Source organism: Sebastes fasciatus, chromosome 20 (genome assembly GCF_043250625.1).
Source record: "Sebastes fasciatus isolate fSebFas1 chromosome 20, fSebFas1.pri, whole genome shotgun sequence".
In the NCBI taxonomy this organism is placed as follows: domain Eukaryota; kingdom Metazoa; phylum Chordata; class Actinopteri; order Perciformes; family Sebastidae; genus Sebastes; species Sebastes fasciatus.
In genome coordinates this window covers 24,920,804-24,937,488 of record NC_133814.1, presented here as the reverse complement: position 1 = coordinate 24,937,488, position 16,685 = coordinate 24,920,804, and the positions used below count along the sequence as shown (strand labels likewise).

At 36.7% G+C, this 16,685-nt stretch overlaps 1 protein-coding gene across 4 annotated transcripts in view; it reads left to right on the top strand.

Moving 5' to 3' along the window:
- The first annotated feature begins 5,665 nt into the window (after positions 1–5,665).
- The window catches only part of LOC141757960 (PH and SEC7 domain-containing protein 1-like), an 85,079-nt gene continuing 74,059 nt past the window's right edge, over positions 5,666–16,685 (top strand). For 2 of the 4 annotated variants that reach the window (XM_074618893.1, XM_074618889.1), the window contains exon 1: positions 16,459–16,590. The gene's annotated coding sequence lies outside the window, so the exon portion shown is untranslated. Of the gene's footprint in view, positions 6,021–16,458; positions 16,591–16,685 lie in introns of those variants that run through there. The other 2 variants (XM_074618890.1, XM_074618891.1) reach the window with 2 other exon arrangements.

Genomic DNA, 16,685 nt, shown 5'->3' with positions numbered 1-16,685 from the left:
TTGTGAAGGTAGAGAGGTTCGTTTCCGGTTCCTCGCGCTGTCGCTGTCCGGTTTGACGCAGAGAGCACGTTGTCTGTCCCTCGAGCGTGCAGTGATGGAGGAGTGGAGGGGCGGGATTTGGCTGTGACGTCACATCAGCAGTGAGTTCAGAGGTTCAGTCTGGTCACCAGCATCACCAGGACACTGGGAACTGGACTCTGATTTTAATGATTTATTTTTATACACAACATGTGTTTTTATTATTTGATTAATTATTGTTAAATAATTATAATTTATTTTTATTTTTTGTCTTTGCATATCCATGTCCCACACTGTAAATAATTAATAATATAATATAATAATTAATTATAATAAAATATAAATAATGTATCTGTTTATTTGTTGTTGTTCTTTGTATTTTATTGTAATTAATTATAATAAAATGTAAATAATTTATCTAATTATTTGTTTTTTTGTTTTCTTATAGAATAAACTCAAATTTATATGTCTGCTCGTTTACTCAAGTATTATACTTAGATACAATTTTAAAAATTATTTCCATTTTATGCTACTTTGTACTTTTACTCTCAAATATTGTACTTTTTACTCCACTACATTTATTTTAACAGTTTTAGTTACTTTGCAGATTTTGATTATTATACACAATTTAAATAAACAAATTAATTATGATATAATATTATGGATTAAACTACCCAGCAGTGTATAAAGTAATTAAGATTTGCTCCACATTTACCGGCTGCAACATTAAAGTGATGAACACATTAATGCATCAATAATTATAATCCAATAATATGATATTTATTATTCTAAATTTGGCCAGTACTTTTACTTTTTTACAGTACTATAAGGCTGTATTTGAATGCAAATACTTTTATACGTTTAAGTAAAGTTTTGAATGCAGGACTTTTATTTGTAACAGAGTATTTCTACACTGTGTAATTGCTACTTTTACATAAGTAAAATACCTGAGTACTTCTCTATTAATTGATGAGTTGGCAACTATTTTGATAATCAATCTTTAAAAAGTAATTTTTTAAAACAAAAATAGCAAAAAAATCACTGTCTAAAGGTTTTGAACTGATTCCAAATGTGAATATATCTGCTGGTTTTCTCAGTCTTCTATAATAATTAACTGAATATCTTTGAGTTTTGGACTTTTGATCACAGACAACACGACATTTGAGGACGTCACCTTGGACTCTGGGAGACTGAGATGGACATTTTATACACCAAAGGATTAATCAATTAATCAAGAATTTAATCTACAGTTGAATTTATAATGAAAATATGAATTAGTTGAAGTTAAATCTCACTTTAAGCCTTTATGTATTACTCTATAAAATCCACATGCTGCCTCCACACACACATTCAGAGACAGGGTCCTTATCTTTATACAAATAATCGTATTATCTGTAATTGCTCATTGATACACTGTTGAAATCTATCTGTGCCAAAGTTGAAAGAGACAGTTACTGGAGGTGAGCAGTTACGTAAGACTCCCGATTGCACAGCTGCACACACATCTGTCGGCTCAGTGTTGTGACGGAGCAGAATTATGGATTATCACCAGGGCAAAGGTCGAGGCACGTTCACTGTGTTGTGCAACTGATAATGTCATTAACTGTATAGTAGAAAATCTGTGAATCTCCTCTTTAAGGCAGGTGCTGCTTTATCACCTGACCTCAAGGTGTCAAAATCTAGATCACAATGTATCCTATGTGTTCCAACACTGACTGCTGATAGCTTGTCTCCAAATCAGAGAGAATATTATGCAATATTGTGATTAGATGGTACATATTCCTAAATTAAATTGTATCCAATCAAATTACAACATTGCAAACCTGACGCTACTATTCCAGGAAACAATGTCCACAATGAGCAGAAAGGGGAGAATAATCCAGACACAAAGTCCATGTCTGCACTTGCTGGTGCAGAGAAAAGTCAGTGATCAGTGATCACTAAAGAAAAAGATTAAACACTAATGAGTTCAGGTTCTTTTTATGTACAGATTTGTTGTATGAATTCATCTGTTTTATATACTTTTATTGCAAATACACCCAGTGGTACAAACAGAACAAGAGCGCAAGAAAGAAAGAAAGAAAGAAAGAATAAATAAATAAATAAATAAATACATAAAATACACATGAATTCATCTTAATAAGTCTTGGAAAAAGTGAAAAAATTATTTCACAAATTAAAAAAAAGATGATAAATAGATTGACAGTAGTGGAAGAAGTATTCAAATAATTTCAGACTCATATCAGAGTATAGAAATATTCCATTACAAGTCCTGCATTCAAAGTTTCACTTATGAGTAAAAGTACAGAAGTATTGAACACAAAATACTAATAATGCAGAGAGTTATACTATTATTGGATCATTTCTGCCTTGCACAGAAATGGATATATATATATATAACCATATAATGTTAAAAAAAAAGACAATAAACCTGATTTGATTTATTAATTATGTATTAATTTGTAAACTGTACTTTAATGTTGTTGTTGGTCAAGGTGGAGCTCATTTTACTACATATACATATACCCCATATAACTTTAGTAGTTTAATCTGTAACAATTGATCATATTTTATACAATTATTATATTTTATATAATAATAATAATTATTATTTATTTTAATAATTAAAGAAAATATTATTTAGTATTATAAATTATATTATATTATATATATTAAAATTATAATGTTTATATATATATAAAAAATGGATTATTATTAGTTATTGTATTATTATATAAAATAGTATTAAAATAATATCTTTTGTATTTAAAATAACAACATATTAATAGATATGTAATATTAGTAAATACCTAAATGTAGGCTAGTTCAGAAAAAGTACAATATTTCCCTCTGATTTGTAGTGGAATAAAATAGAAATACCCAAGTTAAGTACAAGTACCTCAAAATTAATTGCACTTAAGTAAAGTTCTTGAGTAGATTAATTTAATTACTCTCCACCACTGTAGGCTGAGTTAGAAGGTTAATAAGTAAAGAATGAACATTTGGGGCCATCTGCTGGACGAAGCCTGAAGGAGATCCTCAGCTTGTAAATGTCTCTTATTCTACAGCTGCTATGACAACCAGGAGGAGTTTCACTGTTTCCAAACAAGTCATTAATTTGTGACTAAAGGCAGCAGACTGATGAACACACTTAAACAGGACACTTGAGAGTGGAAGAGTGGAGCAGCTGGTTGTGGAGCAGAAGACTTATTGTGTCAGTCTGTAAACAGCCGAAACACAGCCGTCCTTTCAGCGGCCGTCTGATCGACTCGACCTCGCTGCCCTGCTGCTGCACTTTGATCCACTTCTTCTTCTACCAGCGAGCACACATAGGCCTCCTCTCTGCCTGCAGGAGGCGGCCCAGAGCAGGATGCTGCTGCAGCACCAATATCCACAAACACTGCACAATCACAGTCAGCTCTACTGGCCAATTATGTGTAAACAAAGACTCTGGTTTAAGGTTGCTCTCAATGTACTTACACAGAAATGGACACACAGCTACAAATAGAAACACTCAAGTACAGTACAAGCATGTCAAAATCTACTTAAAGGTCCCATATTGTAAAAAGTGAGATTTTCAGGTCTATTATGTTATAAAGCAGGTTTTAGTGCTGTATAAATACTGTTAAACTATCAAAACGCTCACTATACGGAGAAAAACACACACACACAGCCCGTATTCAGAAATTGTGCGTTTGAAACAAGCCGTTAGGATTTCTGTCCATTTGTGATATCACAAATATACAATATTTAGACCATTACACTGTTTTAAACATAAACATAATAAATGTGGCCCAGTTTATTTCCTGTTTCAGTGGATGTGAATAACATCAGCTGACAGGAAGTCAACATGGACCCAAGCTGTTGCCTAGCAACGCAATTCTGTTGCAATTCCGTTGCAATTCCGTTGCAATTCCATTGAAATGCACTAAAACGGAGCGTTTCAGACAGAGGGTGAATACAGGTATATTCAGGCAGATAGTATGGGGGAAATAAAGTTTTTTTTTTAACATTACAGAATGTAAACATGTTCTAGTAGAAACATAAAATACAAGTATGAACCTGAAAATGAGCATGATATGGGACCTTTAAGGTTTTCTACTGTATGTAGTTACTTAATTTAATCTGTGTAGGGCAGCTCATCCCCTCGGAGTGTTTCCTGACTTTATTAACATTCAGGTCACAGTGATATGAAGATGAGTTCATTATCTCACATAAACAACAACCAGCCTGTATTACACTCCAGAGGACGATCTCTGAGGGAACTCACGGACACCTCAAGGTGTTTCAGCATTACTGTAATCACACAAGGAAGGTATTTATCTCCCCATGGAAATCATCAATGTCATTATTACCATGAAACACCTTCAGATCTGGTTGATGGTGTGCATGCAGAATAATTTCAGAAGGAACTATCAGTTTTAAACTAAATATCTGTTGCATGAAGACATTTTACTTTAAATATGTAGCCTATAGAAGTTAACGTTAAGGTAACACAATGTTGTCACAAAAGTAAAAACTTGATGTGACAGGACGCAAATGTGTGTTTGTATTTCAGTAAATGTCTACTGTTCTTTTGTAGTTATTATTCAGTATATCCTAACTTAGTTTTACGCGTTGTCTAATGCTACTATCTTGATGGTGGAATGTAATTACTGTACGCTACTCTACTTACTTACTTATACATTTACCTGATTATGCTTACATACTTTTACTGAAGTAACAATACCACAGTATAAAATACTCCATTACAAGTAAAAGTCCTGCATTCAATGCGTTGCAAGTTGCATTTTTAGGGTGAAGCAGAAGGAGCGTAGCGTGAGGAAGGCTAAATAACACTCACTTTAATTTAATTTGCTTACAGTAAAAAAATAAATAAATAAATAAGGTAATTAATACAAAGATAAATAAATAAAGAAGCAACTTAAAACAGAAATATCAATGTATGCCACACTTTTTATTAATTAATTAATGGCTACATTTATTTTTAATATTATTTTTACTGCATTTAATGACATATTTATTTATTTATCTAGTCTTTTATTTATTTATTTTTCTATCTGTCCTGGTATGCATATATGCATCTATGCATGTCATTCACACATATATGTGTGTGAATGACACTTCTGTGTAGGCAGGGTGGGGATAACCACAGACCACTGCTAACACATACTGCCAACTGTGTGTGTGTGTGTTATTAATATCTGTGCAAAAAAAAAATCCAATGAAGACATTTGACCAAAAAAAAGATAATGTTTTGTATGTAAAAACTTAATTTGAAAAGTAACTAAAGTAAAAAAGTACAATATTTCTCTCGAAATTTAGTGAAGTAAAATAAAGTAAATAAAAAAAAAAAAAATTATGATTATTATTATTATTATTATTATATAATAATAATAATAATAATAATAATAATAATAATAATAATAATAATAATAATAATAATAACAATAATATAATAATAATATAATAATAATAATAAAAATAAAATGGAAAGTACAACCTCGAAATGATACTTATAGGTGCAGTACTTGAGTAAATGTACTAAATTACTTTCCACCAGTGAACCTATAACTTGTAGCAGCAGTAATAAAGTGGAGCTCATGAGGAGGAGGAGGAGGAGGAGGAGGAGGCAGGGACTGGGCATGCCCAGAGAGGAGAGGAGAGAGAGGAAGAGGAGAGCGAGAGGAAGAGGAACGAGAGGAAGAGGAGTTGAGATGTCTGAAAGCTGAAGAGGACAGTAAAAAACACCGACCAAAGGAACTGTCTATTCTCACAGCATCGAGTCTGTCTCCACCTGAAACCGAGCATCCTCTCCTCCTCCTCCATCCTCCCTTCATCATACCCTTCACACACGACTCTCTCTCTCTCTCTCTCTCTGGATCTGGAGGATAAATGTGGACCGCAGTGTCTCTTTCGCAGCATCTCATCATCTGTGTGAGACCAACACTGCTGCTGCTGCTGCTGCTGCTGCTGCTGCAGAGATAACAGCACATTCACTGGTGAGTAGACACCTTTATGCAACAAACCCTTCGTTGTTATAGTGAAGGAATGACGTTTTCACCTCCAGCTCGTTGCATTGCCTCACATGCATGCAGAAATACAAGTGCACAACTTGAGCCACGTACAGAGAGAGAGAGAGAGTGTGCACTGCATCAGTGTGACACATCCAGCAGGACCTGTAGAGGATGCAGAGAGAGGAAAAAGGTCATATATACTGTTTATTATATATATATATACCTCACTGTGAGTGTCGCAGCTGTGCGTGCTGTGCAGCCTGCAGACTGCCACCCTGCAGAGCATCACAGTCAAGTTTCGCCCTTGGCAGCTAAAAGTTGGCACAGGAGTGTTTTATCTGTAAGGTGAGTGAGGACGTGATGAGGTTGTAGATGAAGTTTGAGCTGCACCTGAAGACAAGAGACACACAGGTGAATGCAGACCTGCTGGATGTATGAATCATAGCTTCTAAAATTAGGTGATTTTGGGGTCCTTGAAAATATAAATAATGAGATTACATGTTGAATGAAAGCAGCAAATAGTGATGTTTTACTGCAGTTGTTTTATTTATTTCATTATTTAATTTATTTAATTTGTCGAAAGCAGCCAATAAAAGCACACAAACTTTGCCATCCATTCACAGACTTTTCTAAATTAAAAATGTATGTGTATAGCACTTTTCTTAACGTTACAAAGTGCTTCACAACAAAAAAATACAATAAAATAAAATAAAATATAGATAAATAAATTGCAATTAAATAAAGTTCACACAGATATAAATGCTTTAAAAAAAAGAATGTTTATTATTATTATTTTTGTTATTATTATTATTATTATTATTATAAAATACAATAAAATACAGTATAGATAAATACATTGCAATGAAATAAAATTCACACAGAGAGAAAAGCTTTTAAAAAATTATGTTTTATTATTATTATTAATATTATTATAAATTACAATATAGATAAATACATTTAAATGAAATAAAGTTCACACAGAGCTAAAAGCTTTTTTAAAAAAAGTTTTTATCATGATTATTTTTATTTTTATTATTATTATTATTATTATTATTATAAAATACAATATAGATGAATACATTTCATTCAAGTTCACACAGAGCTAAAAGTTAAAAAAAAATGTTTTTATTATTATTATTATTATTATTATAAAATACAATATAGATAAATAAATTGCAATGAAATAAATTCACAAAGAGATAAATGCTTTAAAAAAAATAATGTTTATATTATTATTATTGGTAGTAGTAGTAGTAATAGAATTATAATAAAATACAATATAGATAAATAAATTAGAATGAAATGAAATTCACAGAGATAAAAGTTGTTTTTTTTGAAAGAATGTTTTGATAATCTATTAATCATTTGAGCATTTTTTTTAAAGCCAAAATGTACTGTTTCCAGCTTGTTAAATGTTAATATATTATTGATGTATGATAGTAAAGTCAAATAAAACACATTTTATTCATTTGACAGATGAAAACATTTTCACAGTTTGCTGACATTTTACAAACCAAACAACTAACCGAGAAAACCTCACAACCGGTTTGTGTTTATCTGGAGATAGAGTTGAATATGTGACAGGATCAGATCTGTATGCTAATGCATGCTGCTGCTGATGATAAATGACACTGCAGGAAAAGTGTCTTCTCTGCAGCTCACAGAGGACAGAGAGCTGCATGACCGGTTGAGGACCCTGTCAAATGTCCCCCGTCTCTATATGAGCCGGAGAGCAGAGCCATTCCCAGCCGGCCGCCAAGGGCAGCTGGAAGCATTTTGTCTTCATTTGTTGTAGTTTATGAATCCCCCATCTGGGGCTCAGTCTAGACTCTGCCTGGTTTCACTGAATTGACGATGGGGGGAAGAAAAAGGACTCCATTCTTCTCACCTTACCTGGAGAGACGTAAAAACACACCGAAACACAGAAACACACATCTACTTCATCACGTCTGCAGGGCTGTTTGTCAGAGCGTCTCTGTGGAATCAGCTGCACTCGAGCTGTTTCTGTTTGATTCATTGCAGATGTGACATGTTGCTTTAACGCTTTCATGACGTGACAATCAGGATTTCAGCATCTTGGGTGGTTGATCACAAACTGCTAAATGACTTCAGAGGATGACAAGAGTGAAAAAGTTGAAGGAAGGAGGTCAAGGTCAAAGACCAAACACGTCATCCGACTCTTGATACTTTCCATCTTTCTTTCCCTGCTTGGATCCAACTGAAGACATACATCTTTTAAAAAACAGGTCACAAACATATAGTTTTATATTTAAAAATGTCTTAGTTATTACCTAAAACAGGTGGTCACTGTAGTTTTTATCACGCGTCACTCACACAGGAGGAAATAGTGCATTTGTTTGGGACTATTTTCAGTGTGTTTTCCAGATAATCAGACTAACTTTTCTTTTTGTTTCCCTCAAAATAAGTAGCAGGTGACGTGTTGAGTACATGTACGAAGAAATCTTTAACACTGAAGTTTTTATTGGTCGTAGCCCTACTTGTTGGCTCAGTTTCCCAAGCTCTTTGCTTTCATTTTTCACGCTGTCGTTTAACAATATGAAACACCTTCTGACACCTAGCGTCAGTTTTGCATGTGTCAATTTCCGCTCCTGACATGCATACACTGTCTTTCCAAAATAAACAGGAAACAACTTGGTTAGGTTTAGGAAAAGATTGTGGTTTGGGTAAAAACAAGTAGGTTTGTTTCGTAGTTAAGTATGTTATGTACACAACTTAAAGGGACTGTTTGTAAGAGTCAGAAATGCTTGTTAACAGCGTCAACGAAAGTCAGCGTCGGGCTCGCACTTATGCTCGCTCTAAATAGACATGAACGAGCATCGCTCAAAACAGTAAGGCGACACACGTCAGCTAAAACATATCACTCTATATTTCAGTTGCTTGGCAGTAATGTTAGCTGACCAGACGAAGGAGCGTAGCAAATTCACGCGGATGCGTTTCAGAACTGGGTTCTTATTGCACGCTAAATGCTTTAACGCGTCATCGTGTCATTCATACACCTTTTTGTACTAACAGGCAGTTATTTTGGTTTCACTACGGGACACCAGTCTCCTGGGTGAAAGTCCATCCTACGCAGACTTTATCGCTCTTTATACTACGTCACCTAACTTTCTCCTTTACTCCTAAATAACTACGACCAAGTAGAGCGTCATAGTGCAACGTACTGTATCCTCATTCAGCGGTTCGTATGATATCTTATAAATAAGTAAATCTTCAATTTTCCTGCATTTTCCTACGAATGTCCAGCAACACGTCTTTTCAAAATAAACTTCCGTCTTCACAGGAAGCAACTTCATAAGTTTTATGCAACAAAACTACTTAGTTAGGTTTAGGAAAAGATCGTAGTTTGGATTAAAATAACTACGGAAGTGGCGTTACTTAAGTATGGATGTTACGCGACAAATGAATCAACGCTGACTTCTGGTTTCTCAAGGGACACGAATACCGGTCTCTTTGTTACTCTTTGTACTTCCTGGTTCACGATTATTGACTTTGTGCGATACATATGAATTACGGTGACGTACTTTTTGCATAGGTATGGCTACGAACGGTGTATGAGAACAGCATGCCAGGTGCAACAGTGAGGCTCACTGATGTGTTTTTAATTGTTTTTGGACAACAATAGAGGCTCTGTGGAACAGAGGAAGAAGAGATCAACTCATCGTTGGTTCTGTTTTTCTCATGTAATGTACTGACAACAATAAACACACAGAATATGATCAGGCTCTTTAGTTAGAGGATAAAGGGTTGTGTTGTAGGAAGCAGGACACACACAGAGGCCTGTGTGAGAGCTGTGATAACAAAGTGGTTAGTGCTAACAATGTTTTGGTTCCCATCAGGTCTCATTGGAAGATTGAGACGGTCAGCCCTGTTTCTGTTCCCGTGTTGTTAACGACGCTGAGAAAACAACATTAGTGACCAGAGCGGTCTTGAATTACTGTTGTTGTCTCCTTCCCACGTCTGTTTTTACTCCTTCCTACACTCTCTCTCACTCTTTGCTCCCTCTCACCAGCCCGGCGTTACTGCCTCTGTCTTTTTGTCATCATTCGCTCACAGTTTGCCTTTTGATTTCAAAGAACTACAACTGTAGAGTCAGTGTAGCCGTAATGAGGAGATATACGGTGTGTTTCCTGCTCATTATATCCAGCGCTGAAAGCCAAGCGTATATGTTTCAGAGGTGTCACAGTGGGAGTATTTAGGAGGTGAGAGCGCTGGCAATGAAAAGGGGCATTTTAGCATTTAGATAGGAGCGAGCTCGTGTGATGATGGCCAGCATTAGCATTTTACAACCCTGCTCTGTGTCCGTATAATGAGTGGTTATCTGCTGCTAGCTGCTCCAATCTGTGAGTCTTTTCCTGTATGTTGGCTGCAGTGCAGATGGAGCGCTTTGCAGTGGCCTGGATCCGGTGTGATTAATGAAACGCAAAGCTGTTGTAGAGGCGCTTTTCGCCTCGTTACATGCTCCTCATTTTGTCACTCAGAAGCAATATGAGTACGGGGGAAGTACAGGCTTCAATCTTGGCTGTTTGGTAACGTTTCAATGCCAGTAATTGATTTTCCCGACGCTTGATAGCCCACAATGTCCTGCTAAGTGCTCAGCAGCAAGTGATATCACCGTTTATCTGGTTCCAAGGGGTTTAATCGAGGAGTGGCGTTACGTAAATCACAAGCTCTGTAATCCACCTCTAAATATTTTGACTGTTTTGATTTAGGTAGAGATCCCCTGCTTTAAAGGAGAAATCTAGTATTTTTTAGGTCTTCAGGCCCTGACACACCAAGTTTAAGGCCGTCAGTGAGCGTCTGTCGGCCTAGTGCAGTGTGTCCCGCACCGTCGGCTCTAGTCAGCCCGTGTCGGAGGCTTTTTGGCTGATTCAGCATGTTTAATTGGCAGCGGAGCCCGGTGAGAGAAATCACTCTGATTGGCTGTTCACTTTAAACGAATCAGTGCACGAGAAGAGAAACTGACGTGAGGAAAGCAAGCCAACGAGTAAAGTCAAGAGGACAAACACATCTTCATCTCATCTGATCATTCCAATACACGGATATTTTCTTAACAACATGGCCATCTGGAATGAAGCTAAGTGGTGAGTGAGAGTGGTGTGAAAATGGTCGGCAAACGCCGCTTTGTTTCATGTACGTCACTAAACAACGGCTTGTATATCCGCCGTCCTCGGTCTTCCTGTTTCTCTTTCTGAATGATGAATACAGACTACCGCCGCCTGCTGGTGTGGAGAGTTATTTCCTCTCACGCAGGCGTAGAACGTACGTGCTAACTGGCCGTCGGCTGTAGTCTTTGCGGTGCGTTCACGTGCAACTTGTCCGCCAAGACAAAGGCGACGTGAGGCGACGTAACAGTCGGCCTTCATCGCCGTTAGTTCTCTGATGTCGGGTTGGTGTGTCTTGGCCTTTAAGCGGACAGTATGCTTCTTCAGAACATGTTGTCAGATGACCACCTTTCAGACGTCGGATTAGACGGGGCTGTGTCCGGCTATTTTTGTAACTTTCCGACAACGTTAATCCGACATTCACACTCACTTCTTGCTCTGATTAGTCAGTTGTACGAAAGGTGAGAAAGGATTTCTCTCTACCTCTTTGTTTTCACTCTTGACACAACTATTTTTGTCACTTTTTCACGCGAACAACCGAGTCCGATGCTACGAATGTCTTCCAGTGCACCGTTAAAGGACCAGTGTGTAACATTGAGGGGGATCTATTGGCCGAAATGGAATATAATATTAATAACTAAGTTTTCTTTAGTGTATAATCACCTGATAATAAGAATCATTGGGTTTTCGTTACCTTAGAATGAGCCGTTTATATCTACATAAGGAGCGGGTCCATCAAGTATGTTACTGGCTCCCGTCGTCGCCGCCGCTGCTCTCTCTCTTGCTTCACTACTCAGTTCCCTCTGTATATTCTTGACCTTTGAAAGAAAGATTGAAAGAAAGAGGAGATCCAATCTTGTCACACCGAGGAGTTTATTCTTAAACACCCCATCGATCAATGGGAGCCATTGTTTGTCTCTGCAGGACTCTCAAGTTCACCCACAAAGATCGCCATTGACCGACGGAGGCAATCAACATAATCTCTTAATTTGATTGTCCTTAACGTTATTTGTCTGAAATAGAACAGCAGTCAGGATGTTGTTTGTGTTTCGTAGCGGCTGCTGAAAGCCTCCCCGCTTTTAAAAACCTCTCCGTCTGCCTCGGGAGGAGTGCTGACGCTGCTGTTTGGTAAAAGCTGGCTTGGTGGTGCTTGGTGCAGTCTGCAGAGACGGGATGGTGCAGATGATCGCTGCCTGTCATCTTCACATGTTTCACCTCGCACACACGCACACACACACACACACACACAGAGAGGGAAGAAACTGTTGACTTTAGTGCTTTGTTGAGCCAGACTTTGAATGATGAATCCTCCGTCAGTCAGAGGTACGTCATTGTGAAACATCTCCAGAGTCTTCAAGGTATTAATATGAGTAAATATAAGCTGCTTTAGCTTCTTAGAGGACCTGACTAGCTGATATTCAGAGTCACACGTCATCCTCAACTCTGGAGGATGCTGTATGTTGAGTGCAGCTGTAGCTTTATTTAGATAAATGATCTGCCTGCTTTAAGGGCTAAATAGAGGTCAAAGGATACAGATGCTTACCTACCTACCTATCTATCTACCTACGTACCTACCTACCAACCTACCAACCAACCAACCTACCTACATACCTACCTACATACCTACATATCTACCTACCTACCTATCTATCTACCTACGTACCTACATACCAACCAACCTACATATCTACCTACCTATCTATCTACCTACCTACAGACCTACATATCTACCTACCTACCTACATACCTACATATCTACCTACCTACATATCTACCTACCTACATACCTACATATCTACCTACCTACATATCTACCTACCTACATACCTACATATCTACCTACCTACAGACCTACATATCTACCTACCTACCTACATACCTACATATCTACCTACCTACATATCTACCTACCTACAGACCTACATATCTACCTACCTACCTACATACCTACATATCTACCTACCTACATACCTACCTACCTACGTACCTACCTACAAACCTACATATCTACCTACCTACCTACGTACCTACGTACCTACGTATCGACCTACCTATCTACCTACCTACCTACGTACCTACGTATCTATGTACCTACCTACCTACCTACCTACCTACCACAGTTTTGAAAAATGCTAACAAAAATTGCCAACGGGCTAAGAGATGAAACCACGCCTCCCTCCGTAGGACGAAAGTCTCGACATCGCTTCGACTTATATGTCACAGCTAGCTACAGTAGCTTGGAAAATAGCGATACGGGGCACTGAATTTGATGAATTTATTGTTTGTAAGACCAAAAATGAGACAAGAATTAGCTGAATTTCTTCTTCGTTAAACATACAATGACATTATGTCTTTCAATGATAGAAAAGAGTTCTGGCTTTTGATAAATTATAAATAGGCTGCTGGAGAAGATTCATGTAAACAGCTTTTGTTTTGGCACCACAATCGGTCTTTCATCCAAGATGCACAAAGATCTAAAGAGACAGAAACAGATGACGGTTAAATTACAGACTTTACCAGGCAGATATGACACGATGTAACACATGAGGTCTCCTCTGACAGAAGGGTATTTTTTTTCCTTGTACCTGTTAGGAGAGGAGGTGGTGACAAAAATACCTTCAACCAACGTCAGAGTCTCAGTTTCTGTTAAACTGGGAAACATTTAGCATTTTAGAATCTCACTTAGTGGAGAAGAGATGCTCAAAATGCTCAAAATGTTTATTTTTTTAGCTCCTTTTTGTGATTTAAGACGGAAACACAGGTGCATTTCTACACCTTTAACCATAACTTTTGCTTGGATTTGGTCATAAACACAACAGTGCGTAAAAAACCTTCAATAAAAAAAGATTGGAGGTAGTTTTATATTTATGAAATAAATCCTATAGTCAACATGTATTCATTAATTAATGGCACACGTTGAGTAACAGCCCTCTCATTAACATAATGAGACAGAAATGCATAAAGAAATGTGTAAAGAAATGTATAAAGAAAAGAATACAGAAATAAATAAGTTTGGGGAAATAAATAAGGGGTGAAATGCAGAGGGAAAATCCTGCATAAATAAATAAATAAATAAATATTTTTTTAAATTTTTTTAAATAATTATAAAATAAATAAAAGGTAAAATTAAACAGAAGAGTAAATAAATAAGGGAATTAATACAAAGATAAATAAACATAAAGAAACAAATTAAAACAGAAATATCAATTTATGTCCCATTTAATCAATTAATTAATGGCAACATTTATTTTTAATAATGATTTGCTACATTTATTTATTTATTTTTTTTTATTTTAATTTTTTTTAATTTATTTATTCATTTATCTGTGGCATATTTTTTGGCAGGTTTTGTCCTCCATAAACATGTACATTTATGTGAAGAGAAAATGAGAGTAAAAAAGTGTTTCTTTTTTTTTGCTTCCATTCTTCTCTTTAATATTTCAGTGGCGTGAGAGCGAGCTGCTTCTTCCTCTCTGATGTTTTCAGACCCTATAAGAGGTTTCTGATAAATCATCGCTCACACATGTCACTCATTTTCTTTATATTTTCTGTCTCTCTTGAAAAAACATTTCTTACTGAATATCTGTCTTATAGAATAATCATGAAATACATTTTCTCCTGCAGCTTTAAGAGGAACTATCATGATGTTGCTCCACTGAATTATTTAAAAACTGTCAAAAAAAATAACATGACGCAAAAAAAACACTGACATTGCTATATGTACCAAATATAGACGTTACATAACGTGGGGAAAAAAAGTTTGTGGATGGCTGAACGTTAGTACTCAATGAAGAACAACCACAGACCAAAAGTACACAATGTACATAATGTTACTGTGTACTATAGGGCTGACATGAGATCAGATTTTCACTACATGATTATCACGGCCAAAATTAATGATAATGTTATTATCTTATGTTATCTGTTATTATCTATAGAAAATTGGAAAATAAATAATAATAATACTCTTTTGTTTATTTTGCATTTTGTCTCTTTTTGCAAATTAATTACACTCAAAATACGAGTGTAGGGAGGAAGGACATTTTTTATATTTTACTACAGTGACAGAGATAGTACGCAGTGTTGTATAACGCTGACTGTTACTCAGTTGGACTGTATTTAAGGCCTAGGAAGGAGGTTATGTTTTCACCGCCGTTGGTTTGTTGGTTTGTTTGTTTGTTGGTTTGTCTGTTTGGAGGATTACTCCAAAAGTCCGTGATGGATTTGAATGAAATTCCTCGGAGAGGTTGGATATGGCACAATGAACAATCCATTCGATTTTGGTGGCGATCATGAACTGACTTCGGGATTTTTTTTTTATAACTCCGCTCAGCCTGAGCATTAACACCATTAACCACAGGGGGGCAGCGACGTACATGAAACCTGCCTTGGCGGAGGTCTGCGCTCTCCGAGTGCACTTCTAGTTAACACAATATTACCGTAAATATATTATTAACATATCAAGAATTGTTTTTTAAAACATCACGGTTATCGTCAATACAGGTACATCGTGACACCCCGACTTTATACGTCCATATACTTGTGTCCACATTGTCTAGTTCTGTCAAATTTAGTTTTAAAAAGTAAAGTCTTCAGTGGTGAAATTCAGGTTTTAGTTTGTTTGCCTTCAAATGGGGTCGTGTTTACCGTGTTCACAGGAAGAGTCCACCTCTTGTGGTATTCACGATCTCATAAGTGGAAAGTTTCTGAAAGCTCCGAGTACACGAGTTGTGACGTATTTGTTTGAAATGGCGGAGGCCATGGAAGTTCATTTTAATAATAAGTTAATATATTGTAACTTTAATGGTATATTGTTTTTCTTTGTAATTTTATAACATGTCTGAGGAAAATGTTGATATTCCCAACAGCCTCATCTTTTTCCTCCGTCATTATGTCTTTGCTTTTCCTACTTTATGTTACCCGCTTGCTGGCTTGTTAAATTGTTAGCCTCTGTGGCTTCTAGATGCCGACAGTAACGTTAATATTGCCGTTGCTTAGCAGCGGCGTTCTCATGACTTGAACCATTTGAATGCCAAGCATATCGTGTACACGACTTCCCATGTTGTAAACACGAGCTCACGACTTTCATTTGAAGGCACAGAGGAAGAGGGAAGCAGAGGTGAGGAGGGCGGTTGACGAGAGAGCAGGTGAGACAGACTGGAGGTCAGATGATGCAGTGATCCTTTAATAGGACACAGGTAACAAGGTGATATTCTGACAAGAAACAACTCTATGATGATCAGGTGATGAGCTGAAGGTAGAGATACTGCAGAGATGATGAGCTGATGAATAACAGGTGTGTGAGCTGAGGGAGGTGATGAGCTGATTGCAGGCAGGTGCGGAGGTACAGTAGACTCGGTCCAGGGTGACATCAGGACAGGAAGAGACTCACACACACACCTAGGACACATGACAGACGAGAACATTAAAAGGTAAATCTAATAAATAGGGCTGTCAATCGATTAAAATATTTAATCGCGATTAATTGCATGATTATCTGTTTAAAATGAACCTTAAAGGGAGATTT